This window comes from Sturnus vulgaris, chromosome 2, assembly GCF_052056855.1.
Source record: "Sturnus vulgaris isolate bStuVul1 chromosome 2, bStuVul1.hap1, whole genome shotgun sequence".
Lineage (NCBI taxonomy): Eukaryota > Metazoa > Chordata > Aves > Passeriformes > Sturnidae > Sturnus > Sturnus vulgaris.
Window position 1 is genome coordinate 42,277,576 of NC_142244.1, and position 26,909 is coordinate 42,304,484.

Here is a 26,909-nt window from a genome sequence, read left to right on the forward strand (position 1 = left end):
TCCAAGTCCCTCCTCACAGCAGGTCCAGGATCAAGTTATGAATCTCTGCAGACACAAATATTCTACAACCACTCTGTACAGCCTGTGCTGATGGCTGACCACTTTCATTTTCAAAATGTTTCCTTGATGTCTAATTGCAATTCCCTATGTTCTGTCTCATGACTATTACCTGTAGACCTTTTTCTGTTAGCTTCAGCCTGTGAGAGGTGCCTGCCTCTGGCTTCCTCACATCCTCTTATTAGGTATTTCTTTTATGGGCAACAAAAAATCCCCTCTGAGCCTTCTCTTCTCCAGCCTGAATGAGTCTAATTCTCTCACAAGGCAAGAGCTGCATCTCTTCATTGGACACCCTCCATTTTATTATTTCTCGAACAAATCTGGTCATAACACTCTAGATGTGATTTCATAAGTGCTGATAGAGAATGATCACCCTTTTCAATCTGACCAGGAGATTTTTTTACCTTTGTTGCTGCAATGACTTATTGCTGATTCATGCTGTTGTCCACTGGGACCCTCAAGCACTTTTCTGCAAAACTACTTTTCAGCTAGTCCTCACTATGCCTGATCTGTTATATAGGATTGTTATGCCCCAGGTGCAATTTTAAAGGCAGATTTGAAATGCCATGTCAAGGAGCTCTGAGGCTATGTTTGCAATAGTAAAAATAAAATTAAGCTTGCTAGAGTCCTAAACATTGAAACCTTGCCATGCTTTAGCTGAGTGTTAATGGTCACTTTGAAATTCAACAATCCTAGGTGTATGATATTAGGAACATATCTAAAGGTACAAATGAATGTCTTCATGCATTCTGAGGGTTAATTGTAGGAAAAGGTGTGTGCATAGTGTCCAAATGAGGAAATATGAATCACTAGGAGTTGCATAGTGTCCTGCTTAATAAATACTATGTAAAAAACTCAAAGAAAGAGTTCACAAATACTTAGCTCTGTTTGGGAGAGTTTAGGTTAATTTAAATAATGGTTTTTCCCAGTCTAGATAAATTTTGTTGAAAATAGGCAGGGATCAGAAGTCATTACCTTTGTTGCCCTTCACCTGTTGGGGCTGAAGAGCTGCAGAAAGGTGGAACAAGACTGTGCTTTTCCTGGCTCTGTGCTGCACAGAAAAGTAATTTTTCTGCATGGGGTTGCTAGGTCAGTAGGCAGCTGGGGCTACCGCAGTTCAGACATTTTGTTCACTGTGGGCAGGTGCCAGACACAGTGATCTGTGCCTGCCTGTGTTAGATAACCCTCCAAATGCAGCACTTTGTGATATTGTGCCAGCCTCTGCAGTCATCAGCATAAGAAGGATGTGGACCTCTTAAGTGGGTCCAGAGGAGGGCTGCATCCAGTGTGGTAGGTGTAACATGGAGCATGTTTGGCGTTGTTGGTTGCTTCTTTTTCATCTGTGTTAACCCAGGTGACTGGAAAGGAAATACAGACATTCTTGGCTGGAGTCTATTCCCCTGGTGAGGCATCCACACCAAAGAGTCAAGATATTTTATGTCAGGTTTTTAATTTGCCTTATAAGCCTTACTTCAAGTTGTTTATTTTAAGAAATATTAGGGACTGACATTATGCAATATGGATGTTCAGCAATTACTGAGAGAGGAACAGAAATAATTAATCTGCTGGCTCCTTTTCTGGCTTTCATCCAATCAATAGAGTGGTCCTTAGACAGGCAATGGGAACCTGATGTCACCTGTCACAACATTTCAAGATTGCTCTGCCTGTAGCAAACAGATGTTTTCATACAGTCCACTCACAATGCCCCAGTGACATCTAGAAAGGATTCTTCTCATCAGTTCTGATCACTGGGAATGGCGGGGGGGACCTGCAGCTGCAACAGCGTGGTGAAAGTTCCCTGTCCAGCCAGTCACTGGGTTTCTCTCCAGTGTGTATCCTCAAGCAGCCTGGTTAGCATTGCTCTTGAAGCATGCTTTCCACCCTGCCCTTATCAGTGGATAGCAGCATCTATAGCAGAATCATACACTCATACAATCACAGAGTGCTTTGGGTTGGAAGGAATCTCGAAGATCATCCAGTTCCAACCCCCCTGCAGTGGGCAGGGACACATTCCAGTAGACCATTATTCAAAGCCCCATCCACCCTGGCCTTGAACTCTCCCAGGAATGGTGCATCCACACTTTTCTGAGTGACCTGTGCCAGTCTGACTGTCCTCACAGTAGCATCTAATCTAAACCTGCCCTCTATCCACTTTAAAGCCATACCCCCTTGTCCTCTTGCTCCATGCCTTGTAAAAAGTCACCAGCGCTCTTGTAACCCCTTCAGGTACTGGAAGGTGCAAGAAGGTGTCCTTGAAGCCTTTCCTTTTCTGTGCTACCCCAGCTCTCTCAGCCTCTCTTCATAGGAGAGGTGTGCCAGCCCTTTGGTCATATTAATGACCCTCCTCTGGACCCACTTAAGAGGTCCACGTCCTTCTTATGTTGGTCACCTCAGAGGTGGACACAATATCAAAAAGTGCTTCATTTGGAGGCTTATCTAACACAGTAACAGGCAGGATTAAGTACTGAACCTGCCAGCATACATCTACGAAACAAAGCAGACAGTGTGGACTGGGTGGCATGTACTGCTCTGTTTATAGAACAGTCAGAAAGTCCTGATGGACAAGTTGAGCAAGAGCCAGCAGCATGCCTTTGTGGTGGAGAACTATTCAGAGCCATATCCTGGACTGCCTTAATGAAAACACAGGCAGCAGGTTGAGGACCATTATTCTTTTCCTCTATTTGGGATTTATGAGTGGTGCCTGGAGCAATGTCTGGTTTTGGGCTCCCCAGTAACCTGGAATGTACCCATTTATTCCTCAGATGACTCCTATTTTGGCCTGTACACCTGGTCTGTCTCAACTGAGAGAGCTAGTCACAGCTGAGGCTGGGCTGCTGCCCACATAACAGAAGATTCAAAACACCTTGTGATTTTTAATGGGAAGGTTGTGCTGCAGATTCCTGTGAGCCTGTTTGATGATTACATCCATACTAAGGAATGCTTAAGGCAGCCCTTGGGCAGAGACAAAGGTCTGTGTCTGCAGGCTCTGCAGGCAGGGGGGATAAAGGCAGAGAGACTGTGCCTCATCTTCACAATTATTATCTCCATTAATAATTGGGTTCACTTCGTGATTCACCCTGGGATTATTGGAAGAGCCTCCCTGGTGTGTCTTGAGCCTTTAATTCGCCAACACTTTCTGCACCACCAGGCCTCAAGTGTAAGTTATGAGAGAATAAAGCATATAACAAACTCCTACACAAGCCATAGGGTTTGGGCTATTTAAATTACAGCTGGAAGAGGGGAAATCGTGCAAAATCTTTGGGGGCTACTTGCTCAAAGAGCTGGAAAGATTCAGCACAGTTTCTCTCTCTCTCAGTTTTATGGCTTCTTCACTCAGATGCAACAATAAAAATGTTCCACTGGATTAGCTAGGTGGCTGAACTGTGATTTCTCTGCAACACTTTTTCACACTCTAAAAGCCTAATGACAAGCAATCATGAACATGTTAATTGGGACGATTGCTCCTAGGGGACCCCAGGGTCCTGGGAAGTTGAAGGTTTTCATTAATTCTGTAGAGCTGGCTACAAAAAATAGCATTTCTTATCCCCGGGAAATGTCTTAGAAATGTGGTAAAAGATTAATTTCCAAGTAAAGGTAAAACACTTCACCTCCTAGAGGGTCTTTTAAAACTTTTGTCACCAGGGCTTCCTTCCCTCTTGATGGTTCCTCACAGACTTGTCCTGAGTGGGTATTGGGGTTAGGAGGACAATACTCATTAGTTCAGGCACACTGAAGGGGAGCTGGTGACCAGCTTTCTTCTTTGCAGACCTGCAGCCACCACACAGTCTGTGATGTGACCCCACGGACCAGAAGTATCTCCTCCTTTAACCACTTGGTCATCTCAGCCATTCCAGACAGCCTGACCAGCTAGATGGCATGCTGTGGGTTGTTTACCCATGTTATGCATCAGCCTAGGTCTCATGAAAAGAACATTAAATGCACTGGCTGGATTTTCCTTTTATTTATTTATTTTTTTAATTTTACATTCCTCATTGAAAATAATTGAAGAGCCTGTCGTTTAAACTGCCATCAGTAAGCTTGTGGCAATAGCATGTTGAATCGACAGCCTGCTCCACACATCCTGAAGTCAGTGCCTTGGCTTGCCTGCCTGCCAGCCTCGGGGGCTTTGTCTAGATGAGAACGGGCACCAACACAAAGCGGGTGGCTGCCTGCCCTGGGGGTGTTTTGTGGCAGTGTCTACAGGAGCTGCAAAGGTCTGCAGAAATGGGGCCGTGCTGGGTGTCTGAGACAGCAGTAGTTGCCACTCTTCTGTCCTGCAGATTTGTAAGATTAATATGGATTTCCTTAGAGATGGGACAGTTATTTACTCTCTGTAAAGTTAAGGTACCAGGGGAATTCATGGGAAAAATGCATTAAGAGTCATCACTCAATGTAAGTGAATTCTGGCAACAGGAGCTTTATTATTGCCATGGCTTAGACAGATGATGATGTTTGTCTAAGTAAATGCTTTCTTTCTGAGTGTCTCATTACCATTAGGAGAGGATCCAGCTCCAGAAAGGGGAGGGATTTCTTACTCACCCAGTGGCAGCTGGTACCATGGAGCTGCTGAGCCTGAACTGACCTCTGTGGTCCTTTCAGCAGCCCTTCTGCACTAAGCCTCTGTGCTCCACTCTCAAAGGCATTCTCTGGCCTGCAACAAGCCATGCTCCCTATCAACTGCACACTGAGGACCACTGATAACCTTTTGCTCCATTAAACAATATTATTTTTTGTATCTGGATGGTGGATTTTATGGGCCTTCCAGGAAGCCCAGATACTGCAGTAGCTTCCCTGAAACACGTGTGACCTTGCTTGGCTACTGCAGCGGCTTGTGCTTTTCCAGCAAATGCACCTCGTGAAAATGGGGCTTGTTTGGCTAAAGCTCGTGGTTAATAGGATGAGCATCTCTCAGGCTGTGCTATATGTGCTGCTGAGTCTTGCTTCATGTTCTACCTCTCCTCTAGCGTGGGACAGACTCATCTCTGAAAATCAGTGCAAAGCTGAGGGATGAAGCCCTGTGAACTCTGCAGGGTTTAATTTGGCACTTATTGCTATGTTGTTCTCTTCAGCTGTTGTGCTCTTCTTGTCTGCAGGTATTTAACAGTAAATACTGCAGTAAGCTTGCCCAGCTGAAGATTAGCACATCAACACTTCACTGGGGTCACCCAAGAGTGGCAGAGCAGGGATAAGAGCTCCTGTCTAGACTTCAAAAGCTCTTCCCTGATCCCTGGGCTGCTGTGTCTCTCAGCTGTACAGGAATCAGCCTTTTTATCTTTTAACATAATCTGTCCTGAGGACAGCGATTCTGATTCCTTATATCTACTCTGTAACAAGCCTTGCTCTCCTGATGAGATGCTAGGTCCCCAGGAATTGCCACCGGTGACCATTTCTGCACCATCCCACCTTGCCCTTTCTTCCTTGCACTCCTCTCCTGGCCTGAAAATGAAAAGCATAACAGGAACAAGTAAATATGAACTTATGTGTAGGTCATTCTTTAAATAAACTACCATGAACGTTATTTCAAAAGAAAGAATGCTTCAAAATCTTCACATACAGCTTTCTGCAGTCTGCTTGGTAAAGGCAAACCAATCAAATACAAGAAAAACACAACTCTGAAAGAGAACATGGATATTTTGGATCCTGTATAAAACATTAAAAAAAAACCAAAACCAAAAATCAAAATAAAGTGAACTTTCTTATCTGTGTTAGAGAGTACTGACCATGAGTGTGTTGGGAAGAAAGGGTTAGATGGTAGATTGCTCATGTGACCTTGAAGCTAGAATGCCAAGACCCAGAGAAAAACAGTGTGGAAACCTGACAGAGGCTGTATCCTTGTGTTACATGTCTCTGCAGCCTGACGTTTGGGGATCCTTCAGCCAGTGAGGTAACGGGATGAATTTGCTCTTCGCATTTCAGCTGTGGTTTTTTGGTTGCCCTCAATCACCTGTCTGTGTTGATTCACACAAGCTGTGATTTATTTTTGCATTTGTGTGCAATTATCATGAGGTTACAGTCTCTAAGATGATTAATTCCTCTACTTGTTATCTGTGCTGACAGTCAGGCAAGGTGGCTTTTGCTATCGTCAAAGTGCAGGTTCATATCAAGATCCAGATCAGCAACTTGCCTATCCAGAGTTCCCATCAGGACCTCAGGAAAGTCAGACAAGGGGTAAGGTGGGCTTTGGGCTCCTTGTGCAGACACTGGTAGTGTTTTCTGAGTTATACCACACCTGAGTGCCTTCACAGATAGCTATGTTGCCCAGCAGATAGTACAGGAGACTTAGTGCAGGTGAAGACTTTGCACTGGAGCCTGGTTCTTCTCTGTACTGTTGAGGAAATGCTTTCACAAAGATTTTACCCTTGTATTTTGTCTTTGGGGATCTTAAAAATAAAAAAGGGTGAATTCAGAAAAGGCAGAGTTAAAAGCAATAGTAACAACAGTGAAGATGTGCTTTCTTTTTATAAGAGAACTTCCTTCTCCTCCCTATAGGTTTTGTCTCCCCAGATTTTGCCTATCCCTCTGTTCTCCCTCTTTGCAAGCTTACTACAGTGCCCTGCCTAAGTAAGGACTTGACCTGTGGTGGGTAGCTCAAGGTATCTCACTGGCTGGGCTCGTGTCTTGGCTTGATCAGTGTCCTGCAAGTTACTGTGAGAGAATCGGGAACCTCTCGCTGTGCTGGGATGGCCTGAGGCTCACTGGCCTCCAGGGGAGGATGCTGCAGTGAGTCTGTCTGCTGCAGGAGCCTTACTCCCTCTACTTGCACTTCAAACAAACTCATTAATATCCTCCGTGTCTCAGAAACACTTCGCAGATGCGGCTGAAGCCAAGAAATTGTGTAAGCTCAGCACCCTACTTCGTGTGCTGTACACGTGTGTGAGGGCTGTGTGTACAGCAGAGCCATAGTCAGGAAGAATCTTCAAAGTTTTGCCTCTTCCTAAACTACAGTTTTTATTGCTCTGTTTAAACTTCACTGCTATTTTTTTTACAATGCTCTGACACATATATTAGGGGGGATGTGCTGTATCAGAGCTGCAGAACAGCCTGCAATTCCCCAGGTTCCTCTGTAGATTTTTATGCCTGTGCATCCATAAAGGAGCTCCAGATCTTCCAAGTTTTCCCCATGAGAACAGAGCAACACCTTTCCTCTAGAAATACTGTAATAAAACAAAGGGAATACAACACTCCCATTATGAAGATCCCATGGATGGCCTTTATCATTTATCAAAAAGAAAAGGTGTTCTTGTAATATCTGCTAGAACTGTACACGGGGGAGGCTGCTTGGTGGAGCACATTAATAAAAAGTCAGAAACCTGAAAGATATGTCTTTTTGCAGATTCACAATTGTGCATTAATTTATTTTTGTAGCTTTTTCTCAATAGTCCAGTGGCTTCTGTCATGAAGCAATTTCATTAAAGCTTTGATCGTAGTGGTAATATAAAGCCAAACTTCTTGCAAAGGCTTCATTGCCCTAAAGAGTGTGTAATTGGCCAAATGCCTTAGAAAGTTTTGCTTGGTTTCTCCAGAGCACAAGTAAAAATTAATTGCCCCAGCAGTAGCTGCAGTGCCATTATATAAGGGTGTCAAAACCAGTCTTTCCAAATGGCATATTCTAGCAGAGCAGTAGATATGAGACTTGCCATAAATGTGATTTGTGAACATCGTTAATGAAGTACTAGACCTAATTGACTTCTCCTGGCTTTATGACAGCATAAAAAAAGTTCTGCACTACCAATGATATTTCTTTTAAACTTCTCCAGCTGAATCCCTAACACTGCAGAGCTCTGTTAAACGCAAGCTCTCACTGATATTTATTTGGGAAAAAAGAAACTGACTGTTAGACAGAATTTCCAGTTCTTTAGAAGTAGTAAGAATTTTAGAACAGTGCTTCCATTGCAGAATGAAATGAAAATGCTCTGCAAGTATCCCTGAAAACTCAAGCACATTACAAAAGATCAGCTGAGAGTACTTGCTAGCCTGATCATTTGAGAATTCAAGAATGGGCTAACAGATTCAGGCTCAAGTCCTGTTGTGATTTGGTTCAGGGATTTGCATTTCTGATGTGATCATGTGTTCTTTATCTGAAATCATAGCCATTATATTTTTGTCAATACTTATCATAATTATAATTTTGTTTATCAGCTATCTTTTATTTAGGGGTACTGAGGTCTGTGACAACAAATGTCACCAGTACTTGCAGTAAAATAGTATAGCACTTTATATTGCTTCTGTAAGTCTAAAATAGCCCAGATTTACCTAGTATTTTTAAGGGATATTTTGCTATTTTGCTGCATATGAAGCTTATACTCTTGGCTTTATAAAAATAAAATAATTTAGGTGTCCTGAAACTTTTTTTTTTGCATTTACCTTTACTCCCTCCAAAATTAAAAATGTTATGTGTTAAATTGTATGTTTTGACTACAGTTTTGCTCCACACTACTCAGAGTAACTTTTTGCATGGTGTTATTACAGATGACAATAATCTGAAGGGTAAAATCAAGATGGAATGAAATGACTGACCTCTAAATACTTGCTTGAAACATTTGTAGGTTACCATTTCACACATTAAACCTTCACTTATGTTGAAAGTTGCTGTAATGTCAGACATGGTAAACACCCCCAGCCGCTGCTGAGTTAATGAACATTGAAAGAGGACCTTTGAGTTGATGGTAAATGATAAATCTGGTTGACTTAAACAGTTCATCTAATCCTGTGTTGATTAATCTTGCTCCATTTTTGTTGGCAGTTTGGGTAAGAGGTAGAAAGGACTTTTTGAGGGTCTGCTGGGTCAGCTGGCCCAGGCTTTGCTTTGGGCTTCTTCTGATTACTCTAAGCTTCTTCTGATTACCCTCACTACCACATCTGAGTGCTCCCAGGAATGTGCAAAACACTCTTCCTTCCCTGACTCTTCTCCTATCCTGCTTTCCTCTGTCAGATCTCCCAGTGCTGTCAGAGTTTACCAAATCTTCTGTACTTTGTTTTGTGGAGTTTGATAAATACAGTCAGCTGAAGAAGTGATTGGAGATTGAAAGGTGAGGAATTTCCCAAACATTCAGCATCTGCAATTTACTGATTTGAGCGAAACTTAGAGTGATTATATTAATATTAATCACAGCTCTTTTTCTTCACTTCATTCCCTCAAGCACTGCATTTATATATATGCATGAGGAAGCCAACAAAGGACAATTATAGGGTGGCTTCTGAGATGTGCCCTGAATCATGAGCACCTGCTTTGTAAAGAGGAGTTGGCTGCAAGCTACTGGCAAAAAGAAGAGTCCTGCTTGTGGGGTTTGTTGTCACTGGTCACCATAGAGAGATTTGCAGCAGAGTGAGGAGCATGGCCATCTATGGGGTAGTTCCCACACTATTCATATTCAGCAAGCAGCCTAAACGGGAATTCTCCAAGTTGCCCAGATTTTTGAGGATCCAAAAAAGACTAATCCCTGAATCTCATTTGGGTAACCCTGTTTCCTTTTGAGCTTCAGTTTTAGCTGCTCACCATGTCTGGCTGTGTTTGTATCAGCCACAGTGTGGAGCAGCAGCAGGAAGCCGTAGGGGTCAGCCTGTGGAGCTGTTGCAGAGGGACTGATGTTCACACCATGCATGTTTCAGAGGTTTTACACTGGCCCACCCCAGGAGCCCAGTGGTCGCCTGTGGTCAGGGTGAAGGAGGTGCAGCTCCTCCTTGGCTTCCTTGGCAAGGAATCCGGCTGCTCTGCTGTGTCTGAGGTGAAGGAGATTGCTTCAAACATGAATTTTCATCCAGACTAAAACGCTGAATAGGTGTGACCTTTGAAACTGTTAAATTGGAATGATCTTAAACATTTTTGAGAGTATTTTCTGTTCCTGTACTCCTGCACTGAAGAGATGAATTTAGTTGCAGCTGTAAACTTACATTTAACATTTTGGAATCCTTGTGAGTTTGCTGGCATTGAGGCAGCACTTTGTCTTTTGATTACCTCCCTGCCGTATAGCATGATTTGTGATGTGAACTTTCTTCTGTCTTTCTAATAATCTGCAGCTTGAGTATTCTAAAAGCATTATTTATGCAGCACGCTTGACACTGAGCTATGCTGTGCTGCTTCCATGGAAACCTCTGACAACATATTACAGCCTGGACTGACAGATAAACAATGCCTCATTTTCCCTTATGTCAGCCATCTCAAAAGCCCTACTATGTCAGACAAAAGTCCATTTGTCCAGTGTCTTGTTTCTAACCATGGCAAATGACAAATGACTACGGAAAACTGCTGAAACTGGCCAAGAATTTATCAATACTGCTATAAACTCAGACCTTCATCATTTTGGAATCTTGGGAGTAAAATATTTAATTCAAAGGTCTTTAATATATATATTCTTTTCTTTCTAGGTATTGTCACTTTTTCGACCTATATAATAATCCAGAATGGAAACACAGGTTAATTTATTTTTTTAAGTGATTGCAGAAGTCTCTAGTATGATCTCCTGCTCCAAGCTGGGTCAGCTGTAAAATCAGACCACACTTCTCAGGTCTTTATTTGGTTGTGTCTTCACAGCCTCCAAGGATGGAGACTGCAAACTGTTTCTGGGGAACCACTTTTTTCTACCCACCTCGGAGATTATGAATAAGAAGTCAAGTAAATTTGTTAGTGCTAGTAAACTCTGTACTTTGTCATATTAAAGTCGTCTATCTAGAATCACTTTATGTTGTAGACTCAAAGAACTTGCAGAAGGCAATTTTTGAGGTAGATTTTGGAAATCTCTGTAAACCAGTGAAGATGAGAAAATCCCCAGACACGTTGTTTCAGAAATCAGGAGCTGTGGAGAGGATTATTTCTGTGGTTTCTGGTGTGGAAATATACAGGAGTACACTGAAGTGGTTGATTGTAGGAAGTGAACAAATCATGTAGTCAGCAAGTTTTTTTCTGTCTGTGCTGGAGATCTGATGAGACCCTATCATTTGCCTTCAGTAAATCCTTAAAATAGAGATCAAAAACATGGGTACAAAGTATTCATGGAATATGGTGGGCTTGAGGGAAATTGAGATTGCTCGGTGCTGAGGGTACCATATGAGACATCCTCCCCTTTCTCTGGGCCCTGTTTGAGTTCTTTCTGTGTAAAACCAAGGGTTCTGCTGCCAAACCCAGATACTTCAGTCAGGGAAGGAGGAAAGAAAAGAAAGTAAGACATCTTTTTCTTTCCCACTTAGGAGCTGCCTAACAGAGAAAGCTCTTGTTTTTACATACCTGGAAGCCTCACCAGATGTTTTGTTCTTAGAGCTTTACCTTCAGCTGAATGCTCTCTGCTTTTCTGGTCTCTTCAGGCCCTTTAGGATTTCCAGAAGTCACTTGTTCTGGGAGAATAAGCGTCTGTCCAGTAAATTCTTGTTCTCTGCTTATCAGGCTGGTGTGCATTTCAATATTAGGAAGACTAATTTATTTCTTCCCTATCTTGATGCTGGATATGAATTATTGAATTTATCTTGTCTAGGCTAGAAGGATTTTCTAAGGAGAGTAATGCACACATCTGGTTTTACTTTCTTGATTTCAGCAAAGATCAAAGATAATATCCATATACTCCATCCTCCCTAGATGTGTTATTTATAGGTGGCAAAAAGCTTCCTTATGGAAACTTTAATTAAGATTAATTTGAGACCACTTCTTGGATTTCTTTCTTTAAGTATTTTCTTAGTGTTGAAAACTGAGCTGATTTTTTTCTTCCTGCTTTCAGAGAAGAAGGTCTCTGAAAGTCTGTTTAATGAATAGAAGTCCAGGGGTATGAACTCTACCCGTACTTAATAGTATTGCCAGAATAAGCAGCACCATTAGACTACAATCATCACAATGAGAGAGCTTAATTTCAAACATGATTACATGTGGCTGGATCACTCCCAGGTCAGAAAAGTATTTGCTAGATAGATTTTCTTTGCAATAAACAGAATAATCAGTGACTACAGTTGAACAGTGCTTTGTTATGATCTTTGAAGTATGTTAAATATTAGCAACAGAAATATTTTATTGCTCATTTGTTTTCTAGTTTTATCCTCCTTACTTTTTATCTTTTACAGAGAAGAAATATTAGCAGAGGTTATGGGAGAAAATTTTGCCAATATGTTTTAGCCATCTTCCCAATGACTCTTTGAATCATATCCATCAAGATAACTGCTTTTTCTCCCCTGTTATCCAGTTTGTGACAAAGATGTGATAGTTCTTGGCTTTGTATTTTCTTTCATGCTTTTAACCAATTTAACTCTATCAGAAAAAACCAAAAAGGCACTTTTACTGGTTATCATCCTCTTTGTTCATTCTGTGGACATCTTCTTACACTCATTAACTCTTGGAAAGTGTTGTAACCACTATGCTACAACCTCCTTTTCCAGGGCTGGCCTTTGGCTATTTTATAGCAGGGAAAGCTCTGAGTTGAGCTCTATGACTTTCTAACTCAGACGTCTTTCTGAGTTTATTTTGAATTACTTCTGATGTCTGCAGTCTCAGGATACTCTTGACCCCTCATGTGTCCCTTCTCAAATTCTTACTGCATCACATAGTATTTCTTGCTGATGTCTATAAATGTTTGATCTGAATTTGTGTTCATAGTTACTACTCAGGGGCTGCTTTCCACCTGATTTCCTTTTCTATTTACACTTCTTTTTATACCTTCTCTTTTAAAAATATTTTCTATATATGTCATCTTATACGAAGTGCACTTCTTTAACACAATTTCAGTCACGTCTGCTATCATTGGAAAGCTCTTAAAAACATCAAGGGCTTCACATTATGAAAATATCAAATGCTGCAAGAGAGGCATCTATTGTAAGAAATAAAACTCCTCTCCTCTCCTCTCCTCTCCTCTCCTCTCCTCTCCTCTCCTCTCCTCTCCTCTCCTCTCCTCTCCTCTCCTCTCCTCTCCTCTCCTCTCCTCTCCTCTCCTCTCCTCTCCTCTCCTCTCCTCTCCTCTCCTCTCCTCTCCTCTCCTCTCCTCTCCTCTCCTCTCCTCTCCTCTCCTCTCCTCTCCTCTCCTCTCCTCTCCTCTCCTCTCCTCTCCTCTCCTCTCCTCTCCTCTCCTCTCCTCCTTTGATACACTTTATGTTCAGATGCAGAAGTAAGTGGTCTCCAAACTTACTTGAAGCCTTCTAAACTTTGATGGAGATATTAATAGCACCTTTCTTCCAATGATGGTCCCCTCCTCTTTCCAGAACCACATCTTTTTTATTTTCTCAAGGTCAGAAAAGCAGACACAGGTGGCTTCATTTAGTAGATAAGGCGCTGCCGTTTCTAAAGGAAATACAACTTTACTTTGGGTAAGGGAGCTGCTCTGGCAGGGACTTAGTGCAGGAAGGCAGAAAGAGAGGCAAAGCTGTTGTGAAACCTGAGCAGTTGCTCTCTAGTTTTGATGAGAGTTTGTTGCTTCCATTGACCTCTGGTAGCCAACTTCCTACTGGGCATGTGCTTATCCTCTGCCCTGACCTTGGCTGTGATATAGTGAATAATCTCTTCAGAGGGAATGTTTGCTTTTGTGGCTTTGGATTAACTTATCAAGGAAGTTTTTCTCTGGCTAGAACCCTGAATTAGCTACTCAGCAGGTCACAGACAGCATCTTCACAGCACCCTCACACATCTTCAGAGCACCCTCATTCTGTCTAGCTGTTCTTAATGAGACCAGTATTCCATCAGGGAGGCCTTACAGACCTCTGGGGAGCTGAGGAAGGAGGCAGACTAGAGAGGAGGGAGGGAAGGAAGAAAGGAGAGTCAGAGAAGGCCTCCAGACAAGCTGTTGGAGATCATACCGACTTTCAGTAGGAGCTGGAGGACAGAGACTAGATTAAGGTGGGATTTAGGACTGTGGTAGGTTGACCTGGCTGGGCTATGGGTACCCATCAAACCACTCCATCACTCCCCTCCTTAGCAGGGCAGTGACAGGGAGAAAATAAGATGTTAAAAAAACCTTATGGGTCAAGATAAAAGCTGTTTAACAAAGCAAAAGCAAAGACTGTATGCCAAAGCAAAGGTAAGCACAGTATTTAGTCTTTACTTCCCATCAGCAGATGATGCCCTGCCACTCCCCAGGGAGCAGGCCTTCAGTACATGTAGTGATTGCTCCAGGAGACAAACATCACAGTAATGAATGCCACAGCCTTCCCAATCTCTCTTACCTTAATTGCTGAGCAGATATCATATGGTATGGAATATCCCTTTGGTCAGTTGGAGTCAGCTGTCCTGGAAGCCTCCCCTCCCAAGATTTTGCCCACCCCCCAGCCTTCTGATGAGGGAATGTTAGAGAGACAGCCCCAGCACTTTGCCAGCACTGCTCAGCAGGACCAAATCAGTGGGGTGTTATCAGCTCCTTTCAATGTAAAGCACTGTGGGGGTTGCTGTGGGGAAAATGAACTCCATCTCAGCCAGACCCAGTACAATAAGACATGTTCACCCAGGAAAGAAAATGTTCCCTAGGCTGACAGTAGGCAACACTTCCTATTCCGAAGAAAGGAAATATCTGGCAGTGATGTGACTTTACATAGCTCAGCTCAGGCAGCCCAGCAAGTTTACCATCAATCCATCATCCCCCTAAGAGGATGGGATCCAGCATAACTGGGGCAGCTTTGCCTGGTGGGAACTGGTGATACCTTAAAGAAGATTCTCTGTGCTGAGTAATATCACGTTGCTAGGGGAAGAAAATCCTTCTTGCTCTCTGAAAGGGAACACAGCCTTTCTGACAGGCAGGCTTTTGGTTCGGAGTCAAAACGTGTACAAATGCTCAAGCAGGCAGCCAAATGTCCTCAGAATTTGTTAAGCTAATAGATATTTTCTGTATAGGCTCCAAGTGATATCTAAAATATTTAAACAAAATTGCTCATCTGGTCTAGGGTAAATCCATTCATGTGATAATTCTTAAGGTCGCTGCTCTTCCTTTGTATGTCATTATTTGGAAAAGAAAAGCCTGTCTAATGCCTCATTTAAGGTTCAGTGGAATCTTCCTTGCTTCGGTAATTTTCCTATTAAATTACAACTATTAACACTCATTCCTCACCCTAAAGGAAACCAATAAAATCACCCAAACTAATGAAGTTGTTTTCAGCAGCAAGCACCTCGTTACGGGGGTATTTCTAATTACTGTTAAAATGAACTGGAACACAATGCCTCCAGAATGGGATGTCCCAGAGCTATCAACCCAAACCATAAACATCTGTGCAACTCATAATCTCTTCATTTAACCTTTGTAATAGCAATACAACCTCAACTAATTTTTAAATGCTGATAGACATTGAAATAAATAGATATGAAAATGTCATTGACACATTTTAAATAGAATCCTAATTTATGAGCACTGACTCCCAGTGAGGAATGCAGTTTTTGTCTTTCAAAAAATAACTGTGCCACCTGGAGTTTATCTTTCTCTTATACTGTCTAGTCTGAACTAATTTTTTTCCTTTCTGCACTAATTGTTATATTTAGATATCATTGCCCAGAAGTCTATGTTGAGGAGTGATTAGGGTATAGCTTACACATCAGAATGCATGAGCTAACTAGAAAAGCAAAGCTTCAGATCAGATTTAATTAAGATAGCTTACACTCTCAGTTCAGTTTTCTGCCTAAAGCAAGGAAAAAAATGAAGATTAACAGTTTCTTCCAGAAACATGATACTCCTGGGATAGAAATTTAGAACTCTCTAAGCAAAATAACTTTTACTCCTGTGAGTAGTCCTCCTGAAATCAGCATGACTAGTTACGTGTGTAAATGGTACTCTGCATAAATTAATAATGCACAATCTGGCCATATAGAATCTTTGCTCTGGTGCAGATTACTAATTGCCTGTGAGTCATTTAAATAACAAGAAAAGAAAAATAAGTGATATTCATATGAGTAATGGCTTGCAGGATTTTCCTTTTTAGTTTTCATATATGGAAAACTGACGCTTTAATACCTAAATAAATCAAACTGAGAATCTTCAACTGGAGCTTGCTAAAGGGCTTTATCTGCAACTCATAATGCATTCACCTCCTTACAAGAAGAAAGGTGTTTTTTAATACCAGCAGCTTAGTCTATAAACAACATGCTGAAACTTCATGCATAACTGTAATCACCATCAATTTAGTGCTCACATTACAGGGCAGTTAGAAGGTTGGGGGCAACCAAGATCCACTTCCATAAACAGCAGGCAAGTAAATAATGTAACTGCACTGGATTATCTAAGTTAAAACTCATTCGTAGATCTTCCTTAGGCTTTAATGTTATACATATATAGGGAAGCATAAGTCAAAATATCTTCCATCCTTTCTCCTGCTTCTGGGTGCTAAGTGCTGGGTTTTGCAATGCTAACTGAAGTAGAAGGCAGAAGAGTAACTTTATGAGCAATGGAAATATGAGGCCTGGTGTCCTTTGGATTTGTGTCTCTTGGCTGATGAAGGGAAGGGAGAGAAAATATGATCTTCATCTGAACCTTTTCTCTTTGGGCTCTGTTCAAGGTATATACCCTCATGTGTATAAGCTGGTATACTTTCCTTTGGCTGGGGTATAAATGGGATCTTTCCTCTGCTTCTGGCCATCCATTTATTCCCATGAAATTTGTAGAAAATTAATTATCTTTCAAACTGTTGTTAAATTGCATTAAAAGTCAAACTGTAGGTTCCAGTGATATTGAGAATGTTATGCAAACACACCAATCAAACACACATACCTAGCTTCAATTCCACAGGAAAAAAAATGGACTATAATACAGAGGTGGGTTTTTTTCAATAAATTAGGTAGAGAGTAAAAAGTGGAATATTTGCAGTTTAAGATTCATATAGATGTTGGCATAATTGTAGTTTTTTATAGAATCACATCCTCAGTGGGAAAAGGTGCTATGAAGATAAGGAAACCACAGTGGCTCACTATGCTAGTTACTATTCAGGTCGATAAGGACAGTTCTGTTTTCATTGGGTTGTTTATGACCTATGGAGACAGAAGAAAAAAAAGCCAACAGAATAAAGGTTGAAATACAAAGAACAAAACCATACTTTTAATGCAAATGATATCCTTATTCTTTCAATTTTTTATTCCTGACCACTCTCTGTGCATTACTATAAAGCTTGACAGAAGTAGATCTGTGCCCTGATAAACTGGTACACAGGGAGAAAAAAGTGCCTTGGTTCCTAAATCTTGTCCCCAAAGTGCAGAAAATTATGCAAAAAAAAAAAAGAAAAAAAAATCCGTTGTTTAAGAACCTCTTTGCATGGTCTGAAAGAAGATACAGAAACTGTTGTGAAAGAGGCAGACAATTGACTGGCATCATTTGCTGCATAGAGAGAACAGGGAGACAGGGTAAGTGACAAGAATAACAGCACCAACTGACAGAAATGTACCTCTGTCATGAGCAATTCAAAACCTACTCAAGGATATTATCCTGCTGCACATCAACACAGAGCCTGAGTTGAACTGGAGATGCTGGGCGATTTCACTGAGACTTTATGTGTTTTTCTCCCTTTTTAGGTAATATAACTGACAGGGTTTTTGATTTGTTTTTGTTTTAAATTATGGTCATAATTAAAAACTAGCTCGTAGTTAATTTGCTTTGCAGTTCAGGCAGGTTGTTTGAAAGCCTTTGGAGTGAAAGAAAGCAGCGTGGGGTGGAGAGGAGAGCTGGGCTGGAGAGGACAGCAGAGGCAGGTGGAGCTGTTCGTGGCACTCTTCCCGGAGGGCTGCAAGGAAGAAAGTGGTTTTGCAGCTTTCCCTAAAGGAGTCATATTCCAAATTTATGCCATTTTCTCTTCCGGGTTAAGACATAAAGGTGTCAAGGCTGTGTCAGATCAGAGGTGAATCTGCCTGCTCATCCTGTATTTTACAGTGGTCAATAGCAGTGATAGAAGAGGGTAAGATGCCTGCAGCCATACAGCCTCCTGGGGTTCAAGAACCTGAATGACATAAATACCTCCTATGAAGACAGAAAGAGAGAGTTGGGGCTGCTCAGCTTGCAGAAGAGAAGGCTCTGGGGAGACGTTAGAGAAGCCTTTCAGTACCTAAAGGAGCCTACAAGAAATCTGGAGAGGGACCTTTGACAAGGGCACAAAGTGACAGCACAGGGGACAATGGCTTTAAAGTGAAAGAGAATAGGTTTAGATCAGACTTCAGGAAAAAACTTTGTACTGTGAAAGTGGTAGGAGTCTGGCACAGGTTGCCTAGAGAACTTGTGGGTGCCCCATCCCTGGAAGTGTGCAAGAACAGCTTGGATGGGGCTTTAAGCAGCCTCATCTACTGGAAGATGTCTCTGCCCATGGCAAGAGGGTTGGAACTGGATGATCTTTAAGGTTCCCTCCAACCCAGCCCATTCTGTGACTCTGTGATAAGTATCTTTAATAGTCTTTGGTCAATTTATTTTCCATTATCTTGTCTACTGTCTTTTGGAAGCCTTGCATATCAGTAGAATACAGGAGGTTTTGTGTTTTATTTCTCAAAGATATTACATTCACAGCCATTTTGTACCTTTTTTTTGAACTCTGTGATCTTAATTTCCTGGAGCTGCACATAAATCTAGTGATTCACAGGTCTGCAGTTGCCCTTACTAATCTGATATTGATATAAGGAACACTGAAATAATGAGAATCTAAACTCATTGAAGTCATTGCCATGACATCATCTATGAAGAAAGATGGCAGGTGTTTCCTGCAGAGCTGGGATAGTGAACTGTGATCAGATTCAAATACAGTAATCCAGTTTGGACATGATGGGCCAAGTGATCATTATGCTTAGAAACATGGTTAGGGGAAAGGAGAAAGTTGCTTAGACTTTAGAATTAAAGAAATCATTATCTGTGGAGACACCAACAGATGAAGTCTGAAGAAATTACACAAATCCTTTTTTAGTCCAAAATACAAGGTTATAAAGCTAAACACAGGTCCAGAAACATGAAACAGCTGATTTAAAATGAGCATGTACAATGGAAAGCTTTCTCTGTTGTTTTAAATCTATTTGGTCTACTAATCTTAACTCACTTACATGGATCATTAGAGATTCAATGCTGTCAGTGATCTGAATAAATCATTTGGCAATCCTGATGGAGACTAGCCAGAGGACATTACAACAGCAGCCTCTTGCTTTATCTTTCTGAGCTATGAATGAATCCTTTCCAGCAAACTTTTAAAGAGTCTCATTTGTCAGAAGCATTAACCTTCCTACTAATTTATTGTTTTATATATAATGGACCATTCCTTGAGCATGATAACTTTCTCTTTCTAAATGTACCCTTTTCTATTTGACAAAAACATGTGGAAAATCAAAGCTTATTTTTGGTGGAATCATGGTTTGATTCCTTCCCTCTTCCTTTCTCCAATCAAACTGAACTCATACGAGGGAAAGTGTGACAGAAAGATGTTAATTTTGTTGACAGTATTGCTTAACTGCAGAGATTTATCTTCATATATGACTGGTTTTTTAAATCTCCCATTCATCACTGAATGATGTCCACGTGAACTACTCTGGAATAACAGCATGCTGAAATTTCAGAACATCTTAACAATCTATGAGAGATAGTGCAATATGTCAAAAGAAGCTAATTTCCCAAAAATTCCTTTCAAATAGAGTAATGATGATATGGCATGGCATGGCATTTATAGGGAAATCTGAGAGCATGCCACAGAAAACTAGGAAAAAGTGACAAAAGGGCAAGAGCGTTGGGCAGTTTGCAGCCATGGAACACACATGATTGCCATTAAGAATATTTGTTTCCAAACTGTTTTGTTTTCTTACTAGCTCATTATACTAGTTCCTCGTTGTGGAGAGATTTATCTGAGATTAAGAATTATAACAAGCAATGTTATGAACTAATAAGCACATCTAATTTGGATGTTGTTAGAGCATTAAATGGAATTAGTGACAGCACCATTTTATTTCATTTTCGTAAGGTTATTATCACCTACATATTCCTTCTATGAAATGGGACCATAACTACTTCAGTGGCTATAATGGGAGCACACACAACATTTCTTTGCTTCTGATTTTTGGTCAGCTATCGGTATTAGATCATGTTCATCATTAGGAAGGAAAAGTGCTCTATTAGAGGGAGGCTTTTCCTCGGTGATACAGGAAATAATAGGTTGAGGATTGGGAGATACCTTAAACATCATGTAGTTCCAAACCTCTGTCATGAGGGATGATCTTTTCTGCCTTCATGTGAAAGAACACAGAGCATGCACCTGGATCTATATTTTGCAGCAAATAATTCCTGGTGGCTTCTCATGCCAGGGAGGCAGGGGGACCAAGCCTTCCATTTTGCAAAATTTCCATTCAGGGTGTGATTCAGGTGTGTTCCCCACCTCCCAGTTTTTGAACAGTTTCTGATCAGGGCCAGCGAGAGCTGGGGCATTTATCAGACGGCTTCCCTTCTCCAGGTCTTCATTCACAAATTCGTTTCTGTGCAACGATGCCCAAGACAGCGCTAATGAGTTTGCTGAAGTGCTGGAAGCAGGATAGCCATGGTTTTGTGGCGCTCTGCCCAGGTTAATCAGCCCTGTTTCTCAGCAGTGTTAATTAGGCGAAGCAGAGATCTCTGTGGCAGTGAGTATATTTGTTCTGATGCTCAGTTATTTCAGGCAGCTCTATGTTGCATTGCACTGTGCTGGTAGACCTACAGTCAGCATCAAGGACATTAAGAGGCAACCCTGTCCAGTAGCTTTGTAGGCTTCCAGCTCTCTCTCTTCCAGTAAATGTGGTGCAAGTTTTTCATCATAAATTATCTAAGAGATACTCCTTAGAGACAGACCTAATGCTGGACTGAAACACTGCCCTCCTGCTATGAATAGAAATACTGTCATTGACTCAGATAGGATGAAATCCTGATTCCAAATGAGCAGTGTGAAGTAGACAAACTTGTCTCAAAAGCTGCAAGTTAAACAGCTATCTAAAAAATGAGTATTGGACATTAGCATGCCAGGTGTTGCTGGCTTTTGTCAGTAGCCACCAGAGGCAGAGCAGCTTTGCTGGCAAAGGTAGGGAGCTCGTTTTACCATTGCTGTGTAACCAGTACCCCACTGTGGCTTGCAGCTATAGAAACCAGTGGCCAGAGCGTGCAGACATGCCATGCCCAGTGCCAGGGACAGCTAAACTATGCCTGTCATTTGCACCCCTGGGACAACCTCGCCAGACTTGCTAGCATGGGTATGGGAACCCAGGGGTGGCCTGAGCAGCCCTTAGGGATGCCAAAAAAAAAATTGCACATTAAAAAATCAGGAGTCAAGAAATAGAACCTTCTCAGTGTACAATGAGGAGTGACTGGGGGCAACTCTCGCTTCCAGCTGGATAAGGTTTGTTAGGTTTTTAGGTTGGGTCCCATTTTGCTTCTGTATCAGCCCATTTCTTTTCTGTCATGGCCAACACTATAATTATTCTTTAAAGACAGTCTCCTTCGTACAACCTGTGCATAGTGAACACCCTAAGACATCCCATGTGGCATCTCCTGCAACATGCTTCAGACCCCTGGCTTGGGAGCTGCAGGGGAAGGCTCATCACTTGTCTCCATAATGGGCTGGCCTTTGCCTGGCTCAGTATCTCCACTGCTTGCCCTGGTAAAAGTTTCTTCTTTCTTTCTTCACACATGATCCAGAAGCTGTGGGGATGTGGAAATGAAGTAAGAACTGGAGTATGAACCTGTTTCTTCTTACAAAAGAAATCGATTATGCCCAACATGGTCAAACAATTACAGTGCTCGCTCCCTGCTTGTTCCTGTGGCAGAGCTTTCTACTGCTGGTATTGTCTGCAAAATTAACGTGGTGAACAGGACAGATGAATCTGTGAGGGGACCTAAATCATAGAATCATAGGGTATCCTGAGTTGGAAGGGACCCACAAAGATCATCAAAGTCCAGCTCCTGACCCTCCACAGGAGACCCCCAAGACCCTGAGAGTGCCAGAGAGTGTCCAGCTCTGGCAGACACCTGGGGAAGGCATGTTCTCACTTGAGAGTGTATCAGGGTATTATTTTGGATTAAGGGAAGTTAAACTTCACAATGTCGTAGTTGTAAAAGCTCATAGCAATACAATTTTCATCCTAGCAAAATCAGAGCCAAACAGCCCTTCACTCAAAGAGTGCTACTTTCAGGCAGAAATCTCTCTATTCTTCCTATTTTCTCTTCTTTTTCTTTTTAAGAACATTATGCGGCCCTGCTTGAATCCAAATATACTAATTGGATTATTTATGCTGCATTTGATCAAGTAATTGAAATAAATTGGAGGGTTAATGATGACTCACTGTTTTGGCGAACCCCCATGGTATAAACAGCCATAACAGGGAATTAGGCTTTTTCACAAAAACATTTTCTGAAGTTATGGGCTTTGATCAGTTCTCCTAAGTAAATTGACACTGCACTGATGGTCATAAAATCAATGTGAGGTGACAGAAACTGGGTTGCTGTTTGGTTTTTTTTTGTGGAACAAGAGCATATCCTCTGTGTGCTGTACATATTTTTTTTCTCTCCTGCGACCTTTTTAAAATCTGTTGGCAGGGATAAAAAGTCATATTCACACCCAGTATTTCCCTCAAAATGGGACTGTAACATAGTCCCTTCCCATAGCTGTGGCTCATCTCTTGACCTGCAGCTTCCCACATAATCTAATTCACTCCTTCTCTTGCTTGATGCCCCAGAGACATCTGCTGCAGCTCTGAGGAGCACTGGGTGAATTTCTGCTCACATATCTGAGTGCCGTGTACTCCCTAAGCACCTCTGTCTTGGGAAGATTGTGTCTTCCTTGCCTGCAGGGGTAGCCACAGAACAGCAAAAGAAAAGGCCACCTCTGCCTGCTCTGAAGCTGTCATCCCCTAGCACTTGTGTCTGCTCACCCGTGCTGCAGTGTGTGACTAATAGCAGTGGGCTGCTGCTCAGCTCTGTGCATCAGGGCAGAGCTGAGCCCTCCCCTGCCATGCCTGGGAGCAGCACAGTGCTAAAGGTGGTCTAAGCATTTCCTACGATATTATCAACCTATCCTGCAAAGCGCAGTGAGTGCAGCAATGCAGGGAAATACACTAAATACACGCTGCCACTGTCGGCTCTAAGGATAACCGGATTGGTAGAGGTGGGGAAGAGGTATCAAAACAAACCTTTGGCTCTGAGTGATGTGATGTGTACTGTTGAAAGTAAAAGTACTGATAATCAGCAAACTATTCTGCTGCATCAATATGCTTGACAAGCTGAAAAATAGCTACAAAATTTCATGAATATTTCTGTGTAAATTGCATTTAGACTAATGTTAGTGCTTCCCCTTGTAGATTACGAATTAGCTACTATTCTTCTGTTAATGTAAATTTAACTTCTTGTTGTTGTTCTTTGCTTTGTACCAGCTCTACTCCAGTAGAAACTCAAGCACAAACTTCAGAAGGATGCTTCTCAAAGCGTCCAGATGGCAACAATAATTATTTATTATCTTTAGCTACCATGATTATGTTGCCCAATCTGTGATATTGTAAATCAGTTTTCAGATGGTCACAGGAGTTGTAGCAAGTTTGTGAAAAACATTGCTCATTATATGTTTGTTGAGAAGGATTGGACCAGAGCAGTGCAACTCTTTCAGCATAAATAAATCAATGTGGACGTTTGGATCAAAAGGGGCTCTGAGTGTGGAGAGACCAGTGTGGTGGGATGCACACAGTGAAGAATACATCAGTCATGTGGCACAGAGTCCAGGTTTCTCTGAAGCTCACACTCCCAAAGCGGGTTCAATCAAGGGCTGGGCTATTTTCTTTTACTGGAACCAAACCAAAGTGTAAAATGAGAGAAATTTTTCTTTGGGCCAAGGCAAAAGCACAACATTCAGTTTGTAGCACCTCTGGTGTTCTGAAATGAGGGTTCAGCCCTAGTGAAATTCGTGATATTTGCATGTTTTTATTACAAGGTTGCATAGGTTTTGCCCTCCAGAGTTTATTTTTCCCCTTAACCTAATTCTATCCAATCTGTCATCTTTTCTTAGTAACGTTCTGAGGCCACAATGTTTTTTCTTGCTGAAAATATTATCTCTAAGTGCTCTATATTTGCAGGGTAATGGTGACATTGAAATGAAAGGAATGACACACTGATTTTTAGCAAGGCTTTAATAAATTGTCTTCTTAGATTTATGATGTGTCACAGCACTCCTGTTTCTGTGGATGCTGTTATCTGTTAACATTTCTACAATAGCCCTTTTTTTTTTTTTTTAACTTCTCAAAGGCTAAAGTAACATAGCTTTACAATGATATTTTTAAATTTGGATGACTTCATAGTCAAAATTGCTGACTCTCAATAAGAACAGAGCTTGTTTTCCAAGATAGTATTTTATCTTGTTCATCTTACAACTACTATGGGAAAAAAAATGCTGTTTAAATTTTAAAGGTTACAAAACTTACTCTGACAAATCTGTCTTTTGGTGCTCTCAGAATTGCTCCTCAGTTTGATGTATTTTAGATTCTTTAAGGTCTCCAGAATTTTTTCCAGAAGATGATCAGTAGTCAAAGGTGCTAAGCTTCTATTTTCTCAATGCATGAAGACGGAATTTGTTTTATTCTATAATGAACTCACTGTAGTATCTTGATTGGAGGGAGTTCAATGAATTTTCCCTCAATCCTTCTGGCTGTACATTTATGGCAATTAAAAGTCTATTTATGGTGCAGAGCATCTTTTCCCACACTGAAGAATATGAATGCTGCCCAAGTGAGTGCCTCTTCCTGCCTGTGTGCATTGCTGGGGGCTGGTCTTGCCACCATCGAGGGTGTCTTAATAGATGATATTCTCCTTCCTGCTAAAGGGAAGAAAAATGGTGGCTTAGATAAGTGATACAAACTCACACGAGGCCCTTCAGGTTCCACAAGGCTCCAGTTTGCCTTTTGTCCATCACTGGCCAATATTTGTCAGTGGAAAACTTTTCTTAACTGACACATGGTGTCACCTACCCAGGGCCATGCTGCTCCATGAGAGAGATGTTCCCTTCCCTCATGGTACCCATGAAACCTATGAATAAAGTTTCACAGAAAGGCACGGGACTGTTTTTAAAGATTGATTGGAAAAGGAATGTAATGCTTTGTTATTTGCCAGTTTATGAGCAATTGCTTTCAAGAGTAAAGAAATATGGATGCACAAGCACGGCAGAAATATATTAGAACAGTATTAAAAAGGGATTACTATGTTTAGAAACAGATATACAGAACTATTTGAAAACCATGAAACTATTTTTGTGTTAGATTAACTCCAAGGTCAGGTCTGTTTCAGGTGGCAAACTGCTTGATATCAGTCTTGTGGCATAATCCTCAGGTGAGCTATTGCCTTTATTGTCTAGGAACAAGCACCATGGTGGGCTTGCTTGGTCCTTTGTGGATGAGCCACCTCCATGGCTGTCTTTAATCCCTGCATTCACAGCTCCATGGCACTTAGGCTGGTCCAACATCAGGAGTGTGCTGGAAACAACAATTTTAGGAATAATCCTAAGTATGTACCGTGGTAGTTTTGTCTGCCATAGCCATGGTTCTTGACTGTGTGTTGGACTCCCTGTTCTCTTTTTTTGAGCACACTCCAATATAACATGTGGGCAATGTGCAAGGTAGTGACCTACATGAGTGACCTCATGTAACTTTTTTTCCTTTTTTTTTCCTCTTAGTTTGAGTTCCATTAGGCTATTTTCCCATATAATCTAAGACTGAAGATATTGTGGTTTGTAGAGTTCCCCCCCCCTTTATTATAAGTGTTTCATAGTAATTAAGAAAATTTTCTATGACCTTGAAAAGTGTCATGACAGGTTTTTACACCCTAGTTCATTAGGTAGCCACAGTTAGGCTTTCTGTGATATAGCCTAGGGTTGTGTGCATGTATGAAAGCCAAGGAAGTTGATTATAAGAAAGGCCAGTGATGTGGCTCATGTTCTCCCTGCACTTGCATGAACACAGGTGATTTCTGCTGTGATTTGGGAGCATGTATATCTTGGGCAGATTTCACATGGAGATCAAAACAAAGATAAAAAGGATGCTTCAGACAGCACTGCTGAGGGAAAAGAAGAATAAATGCTGCCCAAGCTAAGAAAAAAAGAGAAAAAGCTATTTCATATTTTCTGGAGACTGTTGGCTGAAACAGCTTACATTTAAAGCCTGTCTTGTAAAGATGTATAGGAACATCTGTTTTTGCAAAGTCTTTGAATATAGACAAAGCAAAAACCTGCTACCTGGCTGACTACTGGACTCCATGTACAAAATAACAAGGCTTTTCCAGACCATATCAGGCACATTGCCAGTTACTTTTCTGGCAAGAACGATGAAGAAAGATGCAGCATAGAATTTGCCACTGAAGATAGTCTAACTTTATGCCTTGAATTTTTTACTGGAATCTTCTTAAGCTCTGATTTAGGAACATAGTGACTTCTCTTGAGACTTTGGCTGCCGCTCTTATCCTTTCCAGCTGCCCTCTTATCTCTGTTGCCAGGCTAGGTAGAATCAGTGAAGGTGATTGTAAAAAGCCCTGATGTTGGCTGTGGCCTTTGCTTGTCTTTTTCATGAGTATTACATCTGTTCATATGCTGAGTGGAGAGGGGAGGTGGAAATCTCTAAGTCCTCTCAGCTATCCTAAAAGATAAGATCAGTGAAACATCCAGTGATAAATGCTATCTGTGTACTGTTTTAAATATGTTGAGGATATGCAGTTTGCTTCCACTTTTCTGTTATTTTCTTTAAATCTTCATTCTGTATTTCTAGTTATTTTCTGAGGCAGAGAAACACAAGAATTCCATGGTGGAAATAAAACCTGGAAGGAGGAAACACCTGTTCCTCAAGGGCCAGGGGTATTTTATGCTTCTGCCAGGGTGCTAAGGATACTCTAAATTCAAAGTTTGCCAACTGGGGCTCAAAATTTTCTTGGAGGAAAGAAAAGCATCCTCTGAAAGACAAAACCCTTTAGACAATT